Raw genomic sequence first — 21,053 nt, forward strand, 5'->3', positions numbered from 1 at the left:
GTCGGGATGCTCAGGCATGTTTTCAGCCATTTTGCTTTTTTGTTTTGGGTGTTAGCTTTTAGCTACCCTCATCGGCGGGCTCAAGCGTGTTTTCAGCTATTTTGCTCTTGGCCAGGATGCTCAGGCATGTTTTCAGCCATTTTGCTTTTTGTTTCATGAAAACAACTCGTTGAATGTCATGACAAGACATGCTGTGGATGAATATCATCTTTATTGATCATGAATATAAACTAATACATATGTTGTCGAAGAATATTGTCCTTCGTCGATTGTGAACGTTGGTCCCTTCTCCCTTGTGGCTTGCATCTCTGTTTTTTTTCTTGAGTTGTTTTTACGCGTAGAATCTTCTTAGCTGGCTGATGTGCCATGTATTGCTGACTTCTCTTCCATCTTCGGTTATTAACTTGTATGTGCCTGGTTCGGTGACTTTTGTGATAATGAACGGACCTTCCCATGGACTGAGTAGCTTATGTCATCCGTTAGTCTTTTGTATCCTTCTTAGCACTAAGTCTCCTACATGTAATGATCGAGGATGGGTACTCTTGTTGTAGTGTTGTCTTAAACCTTGTAGGTATCTAGCTGATTGGAGGGTAGTGTTTACTCTGACTTCTTCTGAGCTGTCGAGTTCTAATCTTCTTATGTGTTCTGCTTCTCCTTCATCGTATTGTTCTATCTTTGGCGATGTCCAGATCAAGTCGGCAGGCAGTACGGCCTCTGACCCATAAACTAGGAAGAAGGGTGAGTAGCTTGTTGCTCTGCTTATTTGAGTTCGTAGCCCCCATACTACTTTCGGTAATTCTTCAATTCATTTGGATCCATAGTCCACTAGTTCTTCGTATAACCTTGGTTTTAATCCGGCTAGTATGAGTCCATTAGCCCTTTCTACTTGTCCGTTGGCTTCTGGATGTGCAACAGATGCATAGTCTATACTGAAACCACAGTCTTGTGCCCAGCTTTTGAATTCTGTAGCTATGAAGGGGGAGCCTAGATCTATGATGATTCGATTGGGCATGCTGAAGTGGTGCGTAATGTCTTGGATGAACTCGATAGCTTTGGTTGCGCTATATTTCGCGAGTGGTTTGTATTCAATCTACTTGGTGAACTTGTCGATTGCTACAAAGATGTACTCGAAGCCGCCTTTTGCTTTCTTCAGGGGTCCTACTTGATCCAGCCCCCAGTAGGAAAAAGGCCAAGCAGGTGGGATGCAGATAAGATTGTGAGCTAGTACGTGGGCTTGTCTTGCAAACATTTGGCAACCTTTGCATTTTCTGATAAGTTCTTCTGTGTCTTTCAAAGTGGTCGGCCAGTAGAATCCGGTGCGAAATGCTTTGCCAACCAGTGTCCTTGAAGCGGCATGATTTCCGCAGCAACCTAGGTGTATTTCGTCTAGGATCTCTTTGCCTTCTTCAAATGAGACACATTTTAGGAGTACTCCTGATGATGCTGCTCTTCTGTAAAGTATATCTCCTACTAGAACGTAGTTTTTGCTTCTACGAACAACTTGGGTGGCTTCTGCTTTATCTGCTGGCAATTTATTTTCTTTGATATAGTCGATGAAAACTTGGCTCCATGAAGTGTTGATTACCAAGATCTGAACGCCTTTAGCCTGAATTTCATGGGTTGTTTCACTGGGTTGTTTGATAGAGGGAACTGATAGCTCTTCTATGAATACGCTGGGTGGAACCTTCGCTCTGTCTGATCCGAGCTTAGCAAGGACATCTGCTGCAATGTTGGAATCGCGCAGGACGTGTAAAATTTCTAATCCTTGGAAATGTTTTTCAAGTTTCCGTATTTCAGCACAGTAAGCACCCATGTTTTCTTTGGTGCAATCCCAATCTTTGTTGACTTGGTTGATGACTACTGCTGAATCGCCATATACGAGTAATCTCTTTATTCCGAGGGTAATTGCCACTCGTAGCCCGTGGATGAGGGCTTCATATTCTGCTTCGTTATTTATTGCTTGCCATAATATCTGAAGGACGTACTTGAGTTGTTTTCCTTCTGGAGAAATGAGGAGAATGCCTGCACTGGCTCCACCTAGTTTGAGTGACCCGTCAAAGTACATCTTCTAGTGGTCAAGGATTGTATCTGATAAAGGCTGTTAAATCTCTGTCCACTCGGTCACAAAATCGGCAAGGGCTTGAGATTTGATTGCTTTCCGCGGGGTGAAATTGATGTTAAGAGCTCTAAGTTTGACTGCCCACTTTGATATGCGTCCCGTCACATCTCTGTTGTGTAAGATGTCTCTGAGTGGGAAGTCTATCACCACTGTGATCTAGTGGCTTTCAAAATAGTGGTGAAGCTTGCGTGAAGTGATCAATAGGGTGTAGAGTAGTTTTTGTACATGCGGGTACCGTATTTTTGATTCAGATAATACTTCGCTGATGTAGTATATGGGTCGTTGTATTTTATACACGCGTTCTTCTTCTTCTCTTTCTACGACTATTGCCGTGCTGACCACAGCAGTAGTTGCCGCAATGTATAGCATCATATCTTTGTCTTTCCTTAGGGGTGTGAGAATTGGTGAGGATGTGAGGTATGCCTTAAGTTCTTTGAAGGCTTCATTGGCCTCCTTTGTCCACTCAAACTTGTCTGTCTTCTTTAGTAGTTTAAAGAAAGGTAACCCCTTTTCACCGAGTCTTGATATGAAACGGTTGAGGGCCGCCATGCATCCTATTAGTTTCTGCACATCTTTGATACTTCTAGGTGGGCCCATTTCTATTATAGCTCGAATTTGCTTAGTACTGGCTTCAATCCCACGCTGACTGACCAAAAATCCGAGTAGTTGTCCTGAAGGAACTCCGAATACACATTTATTTGGGTTCAACTTCCATCTCTATCTCTTCAAGTTTTCGAATGTTTGCTTTAAATCTTCAATCATAGTGTCTGGGTTCTTTGTTTTCACCACTACATCATCCACGTATGCCTCCACATTTTCACTGATTTGATCCCCAAGGCAAGTTTGGATAGCTCTTTGGTATGTGGCGCCGGCGTTCTTTAGTCCAAACGACATGGTTTTGTAACAGTAAGCACCGAACGGAGTAATGAAAGACGTCTTGCTCTGGTCTTGTTCTTTTAATGCGATCTAGTGATACCCTGAATAGCAATCGAGAAAGGATAATAGTGCAGACCCTGCTGCTGAGTCGACTATCTAGTCAATACGTGGTAGCCCGAACGGATCTTTTGGGCAATGTTTGTTGAGATCTGTGTAGTCGACGCACATGCGCCACTCGTTCGTGTTCTTCTTTTACACAAGGACCGGGTTTGCTAGCCAGTCTGGATGAAGGATTTCTCTGATGAATCCGGCTGCCATTAGTTTTGTGATTTCCTTTTTAATCGCTGCCTTTTTGTCGGGTGAGAATCATCGTAGCCGTTGCTTTATAGGCTTGGAGCTTTCATTAACATCAATTCCATGCTCAGCCAACTCTCTTGGGACGCCTGGCATGTCGGCCGGCTTCCAAGCGAAGATATCTTTGTTGTCCTGAAGAAAGTTGGTGAGCGCGAGTTCCTATTTTGCCGAGAGGTGAGCACTGATGGTTGTTGTCTTGGAGGTATCGCCAGTACCCAGGTCGATCTGCTTGACGTCGGCTTCTTTTGGTGGTGTGATTATGCTGGGCTTTTTAGCCGGTATTTCCAATTCTTCTTGGCCCATCTCTGCAGCAATTGTGGCTATTTCTTTTCTACTTTGGTCATCTTGTGCTCTGGCTGCAATCTAGATTGCTTGAACATCGCAATCAAAAGTGCATTTCAAGTCACTTCGAAGGGAAAGTACTCCATTAGGTCCTGTCATCTTGAGCAGCAAATACGGGTAATGCAGTATCGCCATGAATTTTGCTAGTGTCGGTCGTCCGAGAATTGCGTGGTATGATGACTCAAAGTCCGCCACCTCAAATTTGATGAATTCCATACGGTAGTTTGAGGGTGTTCCAAAAGTGACTAATAGAGTAATTTGTCCGAGCGGCATGGCTGCTTTGCCTGGTACTATTCCGTAAAAAGGTGTGCTTGTTGGTGTGATCATCCCGGCGAGTTGTAGTCCCATCTTCCTTAGTGTTTTCGAAAAGATGATGTTGAGTCCGGCTCCCCCATCGATTAATACTTTGGTGACAGTCATACCAGCAATGGTTGGATCTAGAACCAGTGGATAATGGCCTACGTTTCCCACGCTAGTCCATTGGTCTTCTCTGGTAAATTGGATAGGATACTGTGACCAATTGAGATATCTTGGTGTAGCCGGTTCTGCTGTCATGATAGTCCATAGTGCTAGTTTTTCTTGATGTTTGCTTCTGCAATCTGGAGCCCCTGAGAAGATCACTGCTACCGTTCCCCTGGGTTTTTGGAATCCTTTGTCCTCGTTGTTGTTTTCATCTTTTTTCTGATTGTCCTCTTTGGTGTTCTCCTTACTATCTTTGCTTATGTATCGATCATTGAAAGTGTAGCAATTTCCGATGGTGTGTCTCCCATTGGGGTGCAATGGGCATCGTATGCTTTCAATGTCATCATATCTTCTGGGTTTGGAAAACTTCTTTGATTTGTCGGCCATTGCCACAGTATTATCTGGTCTATGTTTTCTTTCTTGATGTCTGCTATTTCGATGATTTTGCTTGTCCGGGTTGTCCTGGTTGCTTCTATCCGGGAACCTCTCTCGTGTTTTTTCTTCCGCAGTAATCATCTTTTGTACTGTTCGTCTGAATTCTTCATTGTTTCTCAGATTTTCTTTGCAGAAGTCTTGAAATCGCCATCTAGCCATGATTCCGTGAGAGAAAGCTTCAATCACTTCTCGTTCGGTGATGTCGTGCACTTAAGCCCGCAGTTCGCCGAATCGTCGATAGTAATTTCTGAGACTTTCGCCTCCCTTTTGCTTGAGCCCTTTCAGTTCTGCATGAGTGATCGGGTGTGTGATGATACCCACGAAATTTTCACAAAAAGCTCTTTGCAAGTCTTCCCAATTTCTGATAGATCCTGGATTTAATTTATCGAACCATTGGAGGGGCATAGCTTCTAGTGCCATGGGAAAGAATAGGGTCTTGATATCGTCGTCTCCTCCGGCTAGTTCAATTGATTGTGAATATATTCTGAGCCATTGCCTTGGTTCAGTTTTGCCATCATACTTAGAGTGGTTAGACGGTTTGAATTTGTGAGGTAATCGCACCGATGCAAGCCTGTTCGTGAAACAGGGGAATCTGTCGTGTGTTCCGGTTTCTTTGAATTCGGATTCGGCACCTCCTTCTAGCCAACTGTTGTTTTGATGGGAATAACTCTGCGAGGCTGTCTGAATAGGCACCCTACTCCTGGTCTTTCTTGGTTGTTCAAATTGGTGGCCTTGATTATGTTCCTTCCTGCTTTCTCCGTTATAGCTTCCACCTGGCCCAAGTCTTTCGAAAGCGGACTTCCTTTGATTTTGATCTTCTTGCCTGTGGGTTGTTGATCTGGCGGGTAATCTCGATCGGGCTCTCTCTTCATGCATTCTTGGGATCATTGACCGAAGCAAGTCCTGGAGCTGTTCATACTTCTCTCCGTGATGTGAAGTTGCCCTAAGTTCTTCTAATGCTTCTCGAATCTTATCGTAAGGTGTATTCACCGTGCGTCTTTCTTCAACTTCTTATTGTGATTTTCTTTTGTCGTATTCAGCCAAATCTGACTCGTATCTGATCCAGGCTTTCCTACGCTGCCTAGCGTGGTGTTGGCGCCCTTGCTTCAACTTGTTTTTCCTTTCTCTAGCCTGTTTTTGACTCTCGGTTTCTCCATCATAGCCCTGGGCAAAGGGTGATATGTTGGATTCTGATTCATCTGATGATCTGACATCGGGTGCTTCTAGGGGATTTAATGGTGACCGAGGACGTCGAACCATGAGTACTTCCCGTGTATGAGCCATTCTGTTATTGGTGTTAGTTTTCATAGAGTTGCTGATGACTTTAGTAGACGCCTCGATGTCGCAGATCGAGTCTCCTTCTTGGTAAGGTAGAATAGCCATTGTTGTTGTGCCGACTAGTTGGGTTCTGCTATCTTCAGGAACAGAACCTGGCCAATGGATGATACAGTCTTGCGATGTTATCGTTAGCACGAGACCCTCCTGGGCTCCTATCAGTGGTATCCCAAGCATTGGATTGAAAGACCTTTCGATCTGTCCCTGATAGGATTTTGCCGTGTTGTCGAGCCCAAATGGAAAAGAACTCATCTTTTTGAAAGAACTATGAGGGTAATCCGAGTTGTTTTGGGTTGTGCTCTGGAATCCTGCCAAAAAAGAACTCGGTTTCTTGAAAGCACTCGAATAAGACTTCACCTTAGACATGGAGCTTGAATTCGAGTCGGATGCGCGTAGCCGTGAAATCTTATTTGAATCGGATATTATGAGCTGCGCGAATCTTCTGGTGAGCTGATCTGTCGTAGTTGTCGAAATAGGAAATTCTTCATGATGATCCGGATCTTTGAGGAGATGGCTTTGAAGCCTGCCGTAGTTGTCCGCCTCTCAGATCCATGAGCCAAAGATGAAAGTTGATCCCGTCAGGAAGATCATGTTATCGAGGTCCATCGAGCTCTCGGATGCAAAGTCGCCGAAAGTCCCTACCTGGCGCGCTAGCTGTCGATATTTTACCACCGATAGCCTGCCACGGGAGTACCCGGGGCAGTATGTTCAGGCTCCGGCATATGCTGAACTCGATGGTTAACGCAAGAGACAGTCGATTTATCCTGGTTTAGGCCCTCAATCGCGGATCGAGTAATAACCCTACGTCCAGTCGGCGTTAGCCTTTGCGTTGGATTGATTGTCAAGTGTTGTGTTATACAATTGTTGTTCTCTTTGTCCAGGAGCCCTGCCCTCCTTTATATAGTCAGGAGGCCAGAGTCCTAGTCGGTTTATAATGAGAGTTACTAGTAGGATTACTGAATAGTACTACTACTAGGATTACAAGGGAAGAATCCTAGTTAGACTAGATCTTCTCTCTCCTTTGTGGGGTATCCTGTGGGTCCCGTATCGACACTATCCTCAACCCAATCACACCCTCTATGGTGTCTTGATTGGCGAAACAAAAATGGCCCTATCCATATAACTTTGCCTTGAGCCTAGTTTTATTTTTCTCTTTCTTCTTTTCCAAGTTGGAGTACTTGATCCATCTTTTGGGCACCTCCATCACCATGAGTGCCATCATGTAGCTCCATCACTTGGGGTGTACTAACCTATCTCTTAATCACACTTAGAGCCAAAGGTTAGTACACTAGATTTCATTAATTAGCCAAAACCAAACTAGGGCTTTTAGTCGCCCAATGCCCCCCGGAGACCAAACCATCTCAGTGTTCTCCACATGTAAACTAGCACACTTGTGATTCATCCTGGTCATAGGGATTAAGTCGGTTTGATCAAATGGTGTGGGGGATGCTCTCATATGGATTGAAGGGTCCACTTAGCCACTCCACTACTATAAAAAGGGGTAGTACCCCCTCACTCTCAAGACACCAAGGAGAAGCTACTCATTATACACTTAGGCGAAGCCATACTCTAGTAGTAGCATAGACAATAAGGAGAGAGCGAGGAGAGTGTGGAGAAGGGTCAGGCCTATCTGGTGTCTTCTCTAATCTATACCTCGGTGAATGCGGGCTTGTCTATAAGTAAGCATCCGGGATTCGTTATGGTATTTGATCCTTATTTCTGGTAAAGTATTTACTTCTGTTGTTCATCGGTTCACCGCCCTTAACCTAGTACTCTAATCAATTTCATCGGGATTCGGACTAGAGTAGTATGATATAGTGTAGACATGATGTCTAGGTTATACGTTTACCTGTGTCTATAGCTTAACCCATGGTTTGTTTGTGGTAGTCAGCAGGTGGTGATGGCCATATCTAATCTTTGCATTCCACCCATTCGGGTAAGCTCTTGAAACGTAGGTCTTCTCTGCTAGGTGGTTTAGCACCCTTCTCATCCCCTTTCTATTGCTAAGTGGCCTAGTGACCTGAAGTGAACAACCTTTGTATCTATCTTACCTTTCTAGTTTCATAACCATAGAAATCCTCTTTACCCAATCTATCATATACCCTTGTCTCATCCTAGGATGAACTTAGTTCTTTGTTAAGCTCGCTTCACGTTCCTAGTGGAGATCGATAGCTTGGAATACTCTTGGGTGAAAGCTACATTGACAGTTGTGTTCTTGCGGTTTATTCTGTGTGCCACCTTAGTGTCAACAAGCTTCCTGGTGCCATTGCTAGGAATGGTAATTGTTCTTAACATAGAATTGAGTCATCCATTTATCTTTTTTGTTTATCCTTTATACCTTGGACTCAACTCCTCTATCAATTTGTCGCTCCAAGGGTCGCTAGTATGGAGCCACCACAATCATCAAACCCATTCATACACTTGGCTATGAGCTTCATCCTTATTTCATAGCCATAGTTCGGGAGCAATCATTTGCTTGGGAAGAAGATGAAAACCCCTACACCCATTTATGGGAATTCAAGCGATGTGTTCATGCCTTCATATTGATGGCATGTCACAAGAAACCCTAAAATGAAAGCTATTTCCGTTCTCTTTGACGGGATTAGCTAAACATTGATATGCGCGTAATGTAGGGAGTGTACAAGGAGAGTGGGAAGATTTGTAAACCAAATTCTGTCTATCTTTCTTTCCTATCTCTCGAGTTGTTCATCGTCGAATGAAGGTCATAACCTTCAAGCAAAAAGAGAATGAACCTCTAGGTGCATCATGGGCCCGTTTTACCGATCTTGTCTCTTCAGGCCCAAATCTTGTTATACCTGATCCAATACTCTTACAACATTCATATCTGGGTCTTAGCAAGAATTATGCACAATTATGCACCAGTTTCTAGCCCAAGTGCTCTGTCTCGGCTTCCTATTCTGATCCTCCTAGGTTTCGTGTTTCTGCTGCGAGGGATTCCGTCATGAGCCACACACACCTTCACGGCGGGCAAAGCCGCTCCAAGCGTGGCAAGTTTAGGTTCCGATTCTTCTATTATCTTGTTCCAAACCAAACACATGGATGGCAATTGAAACCACTACGATGAGTAAACAAACAATCTCCACTTTCCATTACTGTGTAAGCATTAGCCCTGTAATCTAATCCCATTTATCTTACCACTTATAGAGCTGAACCAAACACTACCATCTAGCATTTAATTAGAGCCTTAGGATTTATTTGATTTTAATTGAATAAAATTAGGTCAAGCCTAATAAAATCCAACACCGGAATGGGTCAATGCGTGCTTAGTTGCCTTAAAATTCTAGAGGGTTTTACCGTGTGCCATTATAAAAGATTATCGTTGTTTATATGCCACTAAAATTTTTGAGGGCACCTAGTTGCCACTAATTGAAACTTTTCTATCGTCCACGCCATTCCGTCCACCTCCCATCCGGTTTTTACCGTTTAGCTGCCCTGACACGTGGGCCCGTGCGGTAAAGATGTCCAGAATATCCCCTCTCCCTCTCCCGATCCATCTGCACGTCCACGCCGCCCCTCTCCGTGCTCGTCGTGCGCTCGCCCGAGTGGCGGTGGCTGGGCGCGCGTCGGGCGGTGCTGGGCCCGCGCTCGCCCGAGGAGGACGCCGCGAGCAAAACTGGCGTAGGGGATGAGTGGGGTCGATGGCGGAGAGATGAGATGGCCGACGACGGCGCTGCGCTAGAGAGGGACGAGGTGAAGCCAGCGCAGGGATGGACGCCGTCGTAGCAGCTGCCGAGGCCACCGGCTCCAATGCCGCGGACGCCGCGTGGGCCCTCGACAGGTGCGGCCAGGGTGGCAGCGGCGGATACCCGCTCTACGACTCCAGGGACTGCCCGTTCCTCGACGTCGGCTTCCGCTGCGCCGAGAACGGCCGCCCCGACGCGTCCTACACCAAGTGGCGCTGGCAGCCGTCGCGCTGCCATCTCCCTAGGTTCGTTTTCGTTGCTTCGATTTGCTGCTATCTTCTTCCTTGCTTCAGTCGTTCCATGTCCGCCATCTCCAGATTCTAGAGATTGGTTTGCTAAGCTTGTCAGAGCGGAAGAAGCGTGCGTGGGCATACTACTATCTCCGTGCATTTTCTTTTTGTTGAATCTTGAACCAGTCTAAATTTGGTGCTGCTACTTCAAACTTTCAACACTGGACATTGGTGGAACAATGAGAAAACAATCAGGGGGCATGCGCGTTAGTAGCCGGCGTCCACGATTCGCGCTGTGTAAGCCAGTGGCACAAGAGGAACGACAAACTTTTGCGTGGTGCTCAGACCTAAGGTCAGTTTGGACTTTTCATACAGCAGTTTAACATCGTTAGAGATGAAAATGGATGGAATGGCTCGTGTGATAAAAAAAGTTTCAGCAGTAGTATCTGGATGCGCTCGAACTTTTTAGTGTCATGTAGACAAAGGCCATCTTTTGTAATGGCACATGGACAAAACCTTCAACCTCGACTATAACTTTTTCATGAAACTACTACCACTGTGTGGTTGTATTCGTCGTGCTCTTAATGTGATGATATTTTTCTATGTGAAAACGAAAGGTAGATGGCCCAGCTTGGTGTGTCACCATCTTATAGCAGATAGCAGTTGGCAGACTGTGGTTGTATTGGTCGTGCTCTCAATGTGACGATATTTTTCTATGTGAAAACGAAAGGTAAATGACCCAGCTTGGTGTGTCACCATCTTATAGAAGATAGCAGTTGGCAGGCTGTGGTTGTATTGGTTGTGTTCTCAATGTGACGATATTTTTCTACGTGAAAACGAAAAGTAGATGATTCAGCTAGGTGTGTCATCATCTTATAGCAGATAGCAATTGGCAGGCTGGTAGCGCTTCTGTCTTGCTACACCAATAGTTGGTCGTCATCCACCTTCTTCCTCCATCACCGAGTTTCCCTGTTTTTTTTTTCTTATTTTTTTTCTTCTGACTGCAACAGAGTTTTTGGTTTATTTGCCCCTGGCCCTTGCAGTGCTAGAGATGGCACAATAAAATTCCTGCTTCTTCCCTAAATTTCTTACTTGGGGGAAATGGAGGCTGCAGTAAGTTCCACCATGGGGGCCATGGGCCCTGTTCTCAGGAAGCTCGATCTGCTGCTAGCTTCCGAATCTCGGCTGCGGAAGACGGTGAAGGACGGAATCGGACTCCTCAAGCAAGATCTAGAGGAAGTATGCTCCGCCCTCGTGGATCTATCGATGCTGGAAACTCCCAGCCTCAGGGCCAAGTGCTGGATCGAGGAGGCGCGAGAACTGTCTTACCATATAGAAGACTTTGTCGACGACTTGATGCTGATCCGCACAGACGCCGGTGCCAAGACAACATCCGCCAGCAGCCATAGGGTTGGTCGCGTGAAGATTGCTCTGCTTCCCGCGCCGCCGAGGCGCAGCACAAGGGTCGCCAAGATTGCCCAATTGAGGGATCTACTGTGGCAGGCTAGCGAGCGGCTCGAAAGGTACCAGCTTGACGCTTGTTGTTCCAGCCCGAAGCATATGAATCTGATCACTCAGCACCGCCGGGCTCCGGCATTGTATGGAGATGCGGCCAATCTTGTGGGAATCGAGGACTCAAGGACCAAACTGATTGAAATGCTTACCGGGGAAGCAGAGCAGCAGCTGAAAGTGGTATCCATTGTCGGACCTGCAGGTGTTGGCAAGACCACTCTTGCGATAGAAATTTTCCGTGAACTTAGAGGCCAATTTGAGTTGCGAGCATTTGTACATGCTTCGCGAAAGATTGACATGAGAAGGCTTCTTGGGAGCATTCTCTCCCAAGTTCAGCCGCACCACCAACTACCCTCTGTTGCTAGTACAGTGCAGAGCCTCATTGACAGTATTCAGGAACAACTCCGAGATAAGCGGTATTTTGTCTGCCACTTTATTTTTAGCTTTCCTAGGTGCATTACAATGGCTTAGTGGACTCATTAGTATTAAATAGGTTAAACAGTTATGCATAGAGAAAGCCTCTTGTATCTCAGATCTTACTATCCAAAATACTTGTGGTTTGACTCTACCAGAAGCATGTTGATCCAATTTAGAATGGTGTCACTAACTACCTTATGTACAACTGCACCAACTATTATGTGAAATTTTACTGCGATTACTAGTTTCTACTACATATGGTCTAAGATGCAGGAAATCCTTTTTGGGAACACATACCCACACCCTATGTGTAATCTAAGGTGTAGAGCTTGATTTTTCCTACTGGTCCAACTTGTGCCTCTGCACGGGTTATTAGTTCTAAGATATAAGTGTTATAGATTCATGGATGAATGTGAGTGACATAGCAAACTTGTTTTGCTCTCTCTCATTTATTCAAATTTGAACACCATACTTAATCTAGATACTTTATTATCTTCATCTGGTTGTTATAGACGTTTACCTGATATAGCATACTTGTAATATTAATTTTTTTACAGGTACTTAATTGTAATTGATGATTTATGGGAAGAAACAGCATGGGACATTGTAAGAGGTGCTTTTCCAGAGGGCAATAATTGCAGTAGAATTGTAGCAACTACAGAAAACATGAATGTAGCTCTTAAGTGTTGCGGTTATATGGCAGATAATATTTTGAAGATGAAACCTCTTGGCATTCAAGACGCTGGATACTTATTCTTCAATCGAGTTTTTGGCTCTGAACAACAATGCCCTGATGAACTGAAAGAAGTTTCATATGGTATAATAAGAAAATGTTTCGGTCTTCCACTGTCCCTCATCCATGCAGCTGGTCTTTTAGCAAGCATAGACTACTCAGAACTATGGTAACATGTACATGATTGTTTATGCTCCATTCTTAATAGAAGTCATACAGCTGAAGAGATCCAGAAAAAAATACTAAACCTTAGTTACAATAGTCTTCCTCGTCATTTGAAGACATGCCTGCTGTATTTCAGTATGTACCCAGAAGGTTACATAATGTGGAAGGGTCATCTGGTGAAGCAATGGATAGCTGAAGGTTTTATTAATGCAGCAGGAGGAAAAGACAGAGAGGAAACTGCAGAGGGCTATTTTGAGGAGCTTGTCAATAGGGGAATGGTCCAACCTATGAAAATTGTCTACAATGATGAGGTGTTGTCATGTACAGTGCACCATATTATATTTGATCTCATTAATCATAATACCAAGGAAGAGGAATTTATTGCTGCAATAGATTACTCTCAACCAATAACAGGACTTTCTACAAAGGCCCATCGACTGTCCTTCCGATTCAGTAGTGCCAAGTATGCAAAGCAACCAGCAAGAATAACAATGTCACAATTGCGATCGCTTGGATTCTTTGGATTCATTAAGTGTATGCCTCCGATTGTGGAATTTAAGCATCTCCGAGTTCTAGTCCTTGACTTTTGGGGCAGTCATGATGGACACATGAGTTTGAACCTCTCAAGGATTTGCATATTATTTCAACTGAGATATCTGAAGATTTCAGGTGATATCATGGTTGAACTACCAGCCGAGATGCAAGGGCTACATTATTTGGAAACACTAGAGATAGATGCAAGACTATCTGCAGTTCCATTGGATATTGTCCATCTTCCGAGTTTGTTGCATCTTGGTCTCCGAGCTGCAACAAAGTTACCAGATGGGATTGGCCACATCAAATCTCTAAGTACACTATTGTATTTTGACCTCGAATGTAACTCTGAAGACAATATACGGAGCTTAGGACAGCTGACAAACCTTCGGCATCTTCACCTAACCTGTTCTGCAGTTCTGTGCAGTGACCACCTTAAGAGAAAGCTGATACCTCTAGCTTTTTCTCTTGGGAAACTTGGCCATCTCAAATCTCTCACCCTGACTCCTGATGCCTTAAGAACAGCCATTTTGTTTGATATCTCGAGCGGTATCTTCTCTCCTTCCATCTTTCTTCAGAGACTTGAGTTCTTACCACCAATTTGCTTCTTTTCCAGACTGCCCACTCGGTTTGGTGAACTGCACAAACTCCGCATTTTGAAAGTTGTGGTGAAAGAACTGCAGGGAAATGATATTAACAACATTGCTGGATTACCTTCCCTCATAGTTTTCTCACTGTATGTGTGGACAGCTCTGACTGGAACCGTCATCTTCAGCACCATGGCATTCCCAGCTCTCAAGTACTTCAAATTCACATGTGGTGTGACGTCCTTGGCTTTTCAGGCAGGAGCCATGCCCAGTCTTCGAAGGCTGAAGCTTTGTTTCTATGCCCATCGAGGTGAGAACCATAGCCGAGTGCTTGATGGCATTGAGCACCTGGTAAACCTTCAGGAGGTCTCTGGACGAATTGGTGTCCTCCCAGGTGGTGATGAATCCGACAGGAGGGTTGTCAAGATGTCATTAGAGGACACCATTAGAAAGCATCCAAGGTGTCTTAGATTTAACCTACAATTGGTAGATTTCATAGAGGAAAAATATTATCCTCCTTTAGTTAAGTTGCATCGGAGGCAGCAGGATGAACATGAGATTGCAGAGAAAGACTGTGCAGAAGATATGAACAAACAAGTTGATAGCAGGTATGGATTCGTATTCAGTAATTCTTCACCCATGGACCATTTTCCAGAAACAGACTTTCAAGCAGAAAGTAGGAGTACTAGCAATATACTTCCCATTCGATATAATCAACGGTTGGATCGCCGCAAAGCAGCAAAGCCTATCGAGCATGAGTACGAGCGTATGAGGTGGGTGCCGGGAATGTCAGCGTCAGAGGGCGCATCATGGTCACCCTCGTCGGAGGCGGAGCAGCAGCCGTCGCCAGAGCTCTGGTCCTCGTGCTTTCTCGACCTTACCCCCAGCAAGGGTGTCCATATTAGCGAGAGCATGGGGTTGAAGGTCGACAAGCTCTGCCACAGCGTGGAGCTCTCGGGGCCTGAGGATTTCGTCATCTCCCCAGCTACGTGGCTGGGAGGGGCTCATGAACGTGGGGACACTCGTCACGTTTCGGACACAGATGAAGATAATGAGGTTGAGGATGGGGTGGTAGCGTCGCAGGGGGAGCTGAAAGAGTTGAGAATAGAGACCTTCGAGAGGTTCACTGGAACATCTTCCTTGTCGATGACGAGTGATGATGACGCATCCAGTAGGACCAGTACGACCATCTCACTGGATATGAAGCTCGATCGGAAGATTAAGTCATGGATGCGCGGTGCTCTTCTGGGAAGTGGCTCATTTGGGATGGTGTACGAGGGGATCAGTGAGTAAGTTCCAATGCTTTTGAATATTATACTATGCGTTCCTGTTGCAACTCTATACCAAATCACATCCTGCTGGTGCTAGTGCAACGTACATATGAATATTGTCTATGCAAAGTCCAGTGTATATAGACCATCAAATTTACACTATAACTGGGCAATGAGGTGAGAGAACACTGGAGCCATTACTGTTACAGGATGAAATAGACTTTCTCAAGTCAATACTTGCAATATCTCTGGTTTCTCATATTATATAATTTTCTAGGACTAAGGGATAAGTTCTGATTTCACTTATTTTGATGTCATATAACAAGCATATCACACTCTTGCCATGAAGCCCAAGTGCATTGTAACCTGGTAAAACAGAATGTATCGAGTGCCTGATCTTGTTCACCGTTTCACTAATCTAGGCGAACTTAAGATAGGCTTAATTTGGATGTATGTTGATTTAAGGGAAATTATAGCATACAGCATGGTCAGTAACAACCAGACCAGGACTATCACAACAGCCCTTTATTGGTCGATTCCCAACTGTTTGTCATCAGTAACCTGCTAGTGCTACAGGCAACTTCATGGTAAATTGTCCTGATGAAAGAACTCGTTCATGTATTAGTAATGTAGTAATCATTCAACAAGTTCTTTCATGAAAAGTACTTTAGGAATTGGATTTTTTTATTCAGCTTTGAAAGATTCTTAGGAGTAGCCATAGAGAATGTATTTCACCTGAATACCCTGATTATAGAAGTTATTCAAACACCACTTATTTTTTTGGTCCCATTGGTAATAATTTGATATATGCCAATGTCTGCAGTGAGGGTGCCTTTTTTGCTGTGAAGGAAGTATCTTTGCTTGACCAAGGAAGCAACGCACAACAATTTATTTTGACACTTGAGAAGGTTATAGATGATAATATCATCTGTTGCCGGTGGTGCTTCATTTGTCATTACTTGTGTCCAGTCCATTTCTAACTTTGAGTTTTGAATTTTCAGAAAATTGCACTCCTTAGCCAGCTTGAACATGAAAATATAGTGCAGTATTATGGAACTGAGAAGGTGCTCTGCTGTTCTTTCTAATAATTTTATGTTTATGCATTTAGTTAAGAGATGATTTAATTTAAGTGATCATTATGCCATTTCGGGTTTCATACGTACGTTGCGTTGGATTTGCGGTCATACAAGACGGGATCGAGTTCGGAACGATGATATACGTGAGAGATTAGGGGTAGCGCCAATTGAAGAAAAGCTTGTCCAACACCGATTGAGATGGTTTGGACATATGCAACGGAGACCTCCAGATGCACCGGTGCGTAGTGGAATCCTAAGTCAGGATAGTAACGTGAAGAGAGGCAGAGGAAGACCGAAGTTGACTTGGGTAGAGGCAATAAAAGGAGACTTGAAAGGATGGAATATACCCAAAGACTTAGCCTTAGATAGGAGTGCTTGGAAGATAGCTATTCACGTGCCTGAACCTTGATTGCTTCTGTTGGGTTTCAACTCTAGCCTACCCCAACTTGTTTGGGACTTAAAGGCTTTGTTGTTGTTGATCATTATGCCATTTGCCCAGTTGTTTGCATGTCTTAGCAATATTGATCAACTCATTTGTTCCATTTACATTTCAATGAAGGGAGAATCGGCACTCTATATTTTTATTGAGCTTGTAACACGAGGATCTCTTTCATCCCTCTATCAAAAGTACAAACTACGAGAAGTGGATGTCTCTACATACACATGGGAGATTCTTAATGGATTGGTTTACCTCCATGAGCGAAATGTTGTCCATAGGTACTAACCTGCCATTATATGAAATTTATTGGGGTGATGAATTTTCATTTCAATGTTTGTAGTGCTATGAATTTTTTTTTGTGTGTGTGTGTGTGTGTGTGTGTGGGGGGGGGGGGGGGGGGGGGGGGGCACTATGCTGTTGGAGTGACAACCTGAGCACTGCTTACCTAAGTGTCAGCATTTTGGGAAATCCAGATCAAGAAAAAAGTTGAATTCATTATTAGAACAGACCACTTTTCTGGATTATTCTAAAACTTGTCTAAACATACAACCTAACTTTGAAATGTATAAATGTTATAGTGCATTACCTTTCTTAATGGTGCTCATTACTTTTGTGGGGGACATGGATATGGGTCTGTTGGGATCCACCAGCTAAACTTTAGCTGGCTAAATTTTGCGTTGGATTTGCGGTCATACAAGAAGGGATCGAGTTCGGAACGATGATATACATGATAAATTAAGGGTAGCACCAATTGAAGAAAAGCTTGTCCAACACCGGTTGAGATGGTTTGGACATGTCCAACGGAGACCTCCAGAGACACCGGTGCGTAGTGGAATCCTAAGCCAGGATAGTAACGTGAAGAGAGGCAGAGGAAGACCGAAGTTGACTTGGGTAGAGGCAATAAAAGGAGACTTGAAAGGATGGAATATACCCAAAGACTTAGCCTTAGATAGGAGTGCTTGGAAGACAGCTATTCACGTGCCTTAACCTTGATTGCTTCTGCTGGGTTTCAACTCTAGCCTACCCCAACTTGTTTGAGACTTAAAGGCTTTGTTGTTGTTGTTGTTGTATCCAAACGGCCAGCTAAGTCTAGCTAAAATTTAGATGAGTCTATTAGCTGGAGGATCCAAACACCCTAGCTAAAGTTTAGCTGGAGAACTTTTAACTGGCTAAAGTTTTGCTTTAAAATTTTAGCTAGCTAAATTTTAGTTGGGTGGATCCAAACAGGCGCTGTATCTGTAGGATCCTTTCATTTGGTGCAGTAATTTTGTTAAGCTGAAACAATTGCTTGTATGCAGAGATATAAAATGCTCCAATATATTAGTCCATGCAAATGGATCTGTAAAGCTTGCGGATTTTGGATTGGCAGATGAGGTCAGCCTTCGTCTTTCTGCTCAGTTATTTTCCTGTTCTTAATGTCAACTGTCTTATGGGGAGTTTTCTTGTTCAAGTTTCAGATGTCAAATTTTAATGTGGTAAAAAAAGGCATAGGAAGTGTTTACTGGATGGCACCTGAGGTAATTAAAGCTTACAATTTGACATTCGAATGGTTGCAAAAAGATAACAATTATTGGCAAAATTGCAATTGCCTGTTAACATTTCTTATCACTTTTGTGTGACTGCCATTCTTTGTAGTGGAAATCACCCATTTTGATGGTAACTTTTTTCACAAGATGGTAGTTGTGTAGTATCTGTCGACTGGAACTAACTCACCTTCTCATTTTCAGGTTGTTAATCCTAAAAAGACGCATGGGCTTCCAGCTGATATATGGAGCCTTGGCTGCACCGTGTTGGAAATGCTAACCAGGCAAATACCATTTCCTAATGTTGAGTGGGTATGTCATCTTTTGATTTTACTGTTTATAGTAATGTAATATTGGTTTACCCATCCCTTTTCAAATACTGGCAAGTTTAAATATTGTGTGTTGACCTTATTTGATATTTAGTATGATAAACATTTGGACGAGAAGATTGTAAAAATTATGACGAATAAAAACATATTCTTTATTGGACTTCGCAATCAAAAAACACTAGAATGTTCAAAAGGTTCCTCCCTTTTCTGTTTTATTAAAGGCAAACTTCCCTTTATCTGTCAAATAAAGTCAACTGTGAAAGTCATTGCTTATTTTCCTTGCAATCTAGTATATTGCATCTCCTGTAAATTTTAATTGGAATTACAACAATTGTATCCTTTTTCTAACATAAAACTGGCAGGATTTTGCCAGAAACAATTGTATCCTTGTGGCTACAAAGATTTGGCCTTTCCTTGATTTTTTAGTACTTTGTGTGAGAATAGAACCTTTACTAGTGTGTGAGATCATATACATATGCATTGTGCTTCTCTCTTAATAATGCTTTTAAGCCATTAAAGCCGTTAAAGTCATTGCTTATTTTCCTTGCAATCTAGTATATTGCATCTCCTGTAATTTTTAATTCGGATTACAACAATTGTATCCTTTTTTAACATAAAACTGGTTGGAGTTTTGCCAGAAACAATTGTATCCTTGTGGCTACAAAGATTTATTGATGCTGCTTCAACGATGGCCTTTCCTTGATTTTTTAGCACTTTGTGTGAGAATAGAACCTTTACTAGTGCGTGAGATCATATACATATACATCGTGTTTCTCACTTAATAATTTTTTAAGCCGTAGCTAGTTTGCGCAGTGTTGGTCTCCATTTCTCCACTAATTTTGCTTTGTTTCTTGTAGACAAAAGCTTTATACATGATTGGAAGACGAGAGCAACCTCCTATTCCAAAGTACCTGTCAAAAGAAGCGCAAGATTTCATTCGCCGTTGTGTAAGAGTTGATCCAGAGACCCGGCCTTCCGCATCACAACTTTTGGAGCACCCATTTGTTAGAGCGTCTCCAAGAGTACTAAAACAATCTCCCAATCCATAAATTTTGGCCTTTTAAGTGGTTCTCGCTTCTCCTTGTTCCTGTTCCTAACTCTTCCCCGGGTAGTTCCCAATGTTTGGCACTTTCCATACTTAGATTGGAGAAAATTCATCTCCAACAACTACCAAACCCACCTCCTAATTTTTTTGGCACTTGGAAAAAACCACCCCCATGTGCTTAAAGTTACGCGCGCATCCACGTGCCTATCTGAAGCTGGAAGGATGTGGGGAAGAAAAAAAAAGTAGAACAAGGTTCCTGATGTAAATGTATAAGAGAGAAATAAAGTATAAAAGTGGTTGATGTGATTTAGAAATAGTTTAGGATTCCTGATGTAAAATTACCTTATATTTTTAGGCGCGAGATTTTGGAAACCGTTGGAGTTGTAGCTTTTTTACGTCTCAATATATTTTGCAAATGTTAGAAAACCTGTTTTTAGGGAGTAATTTTTTAGATACTATTGAAGATGCTCTTAAGAGGCCACGGATCCAAGGAAAAATGGTAGCAGAGGTTCCTTCCTCTCATATTCTACCTGTAGCCCCTCCACCTAAAGCTTCCATGGCTGCAAATTTGGACGGAGAAAAGGTGGCCTACGAGGGGCTTGAGCCCCACCTGACCGCTAGATCTACCTTCCTCCTATTTGAATCTTCATCACTCCTTCCCTCCACATGTAATGCTGATAGTGGGATGTGTTCCCCGGTAAGTTTCTTCTTTAATCCCTATTAGAAGAATGATCAAGCTTCAATGTTCTCATCTTTCGAGATTATTTAGTTATAATATATAGTTTTTCATCGTTGTAATCTTAGTTGATCAGTTCCGTCTATGTTTCTTAGGTCTTCTTGATTGTGGGCCTGGTGCCGGAAAGCATGTGTAGTCTTCCGATGCCGAGCGCATCGGATGGTTTTTCTTCTTGAGGTCTTTCGGTAGGTTTTGTACAGTAACTCTTGGTAGGTAAATAAAAGGGGTCAAATTGCCTGTGAATTTGTGATACAGGGATCTATCTTTAACCGTTAATTCTGCAAATGTTCGACATCACCATTCTTTATATATACACCATGGCTTCCTTACATAGATTGGCAGAACTCCTGCCGTTCTTTTTCCCAAAAAAAAAAACCATGCCTTCCTCAAAAAACTGGTAATTTTTTACTCTACTATACTACTATTGATCAGCTGGAGTGCATAGAGTAAGATTTATCTATAATGTTCCTTTTCATATGTGTACCTTTTTTATCTTAATAAAAAATGTTCCTTTTCATATGCATGGCAATTCTTATCGCGGAAAGAATATCCAAAATGTTCCTGTCCATATGGCATCCCTAGCGTCCCTTCGGTCTCTAACGATAGGAAGCAGGCTCCCTATCCGGCGAGCGGCGAGCGCGCGCGGTGCTGTCGCGGCGGCACAAAAATAGCGATGTGTCCCACTCCAACGTAGCAATGAGGAGGCAGACGGCCGCTCGCCGGATTATTCGTTCTTTCCATGGTCGCTGGCTTCTCGCCGCCGGAATACCTGAGCGTCTCCCGGCCCTCTCGCGGGCACGGGTGAGCACTGAGCAGGTCCCGAGGAAGG

At 43.4% G+C, this 21,053-nt stretch overlaps 1 pseudogene; it reads left to right on the plus strand.

Moving 5' to 3' along the window:
• The first annotated feature begins 10,712 nt into the window (after positions 1–10,712).
• LOC136486302 (disease resistance protein RGA5-like) lies at positions 10,713–20,554 on the plus strand (annotated as a pseudogene).
• The last annotated feature ends 499 nt before the right edge of the window (positions 20,555–21,053 follow it).

This window comes from Miscanthus floridulus, chromosome 10 (genome assembly GCF_019320115.1).
Source record: "Miscanthus floridulus cultivar M001 chromosome 10, ASM1932011v1, whole genome shotgun sequence".
In the NCBI taxonomy this organism is placed as follows: Eukaryota; Viridiplantae; Streptophyta; class Magnoliopsida; order Poales; family Poaceae; genus Miscanthus; species Miscanthus floridulus.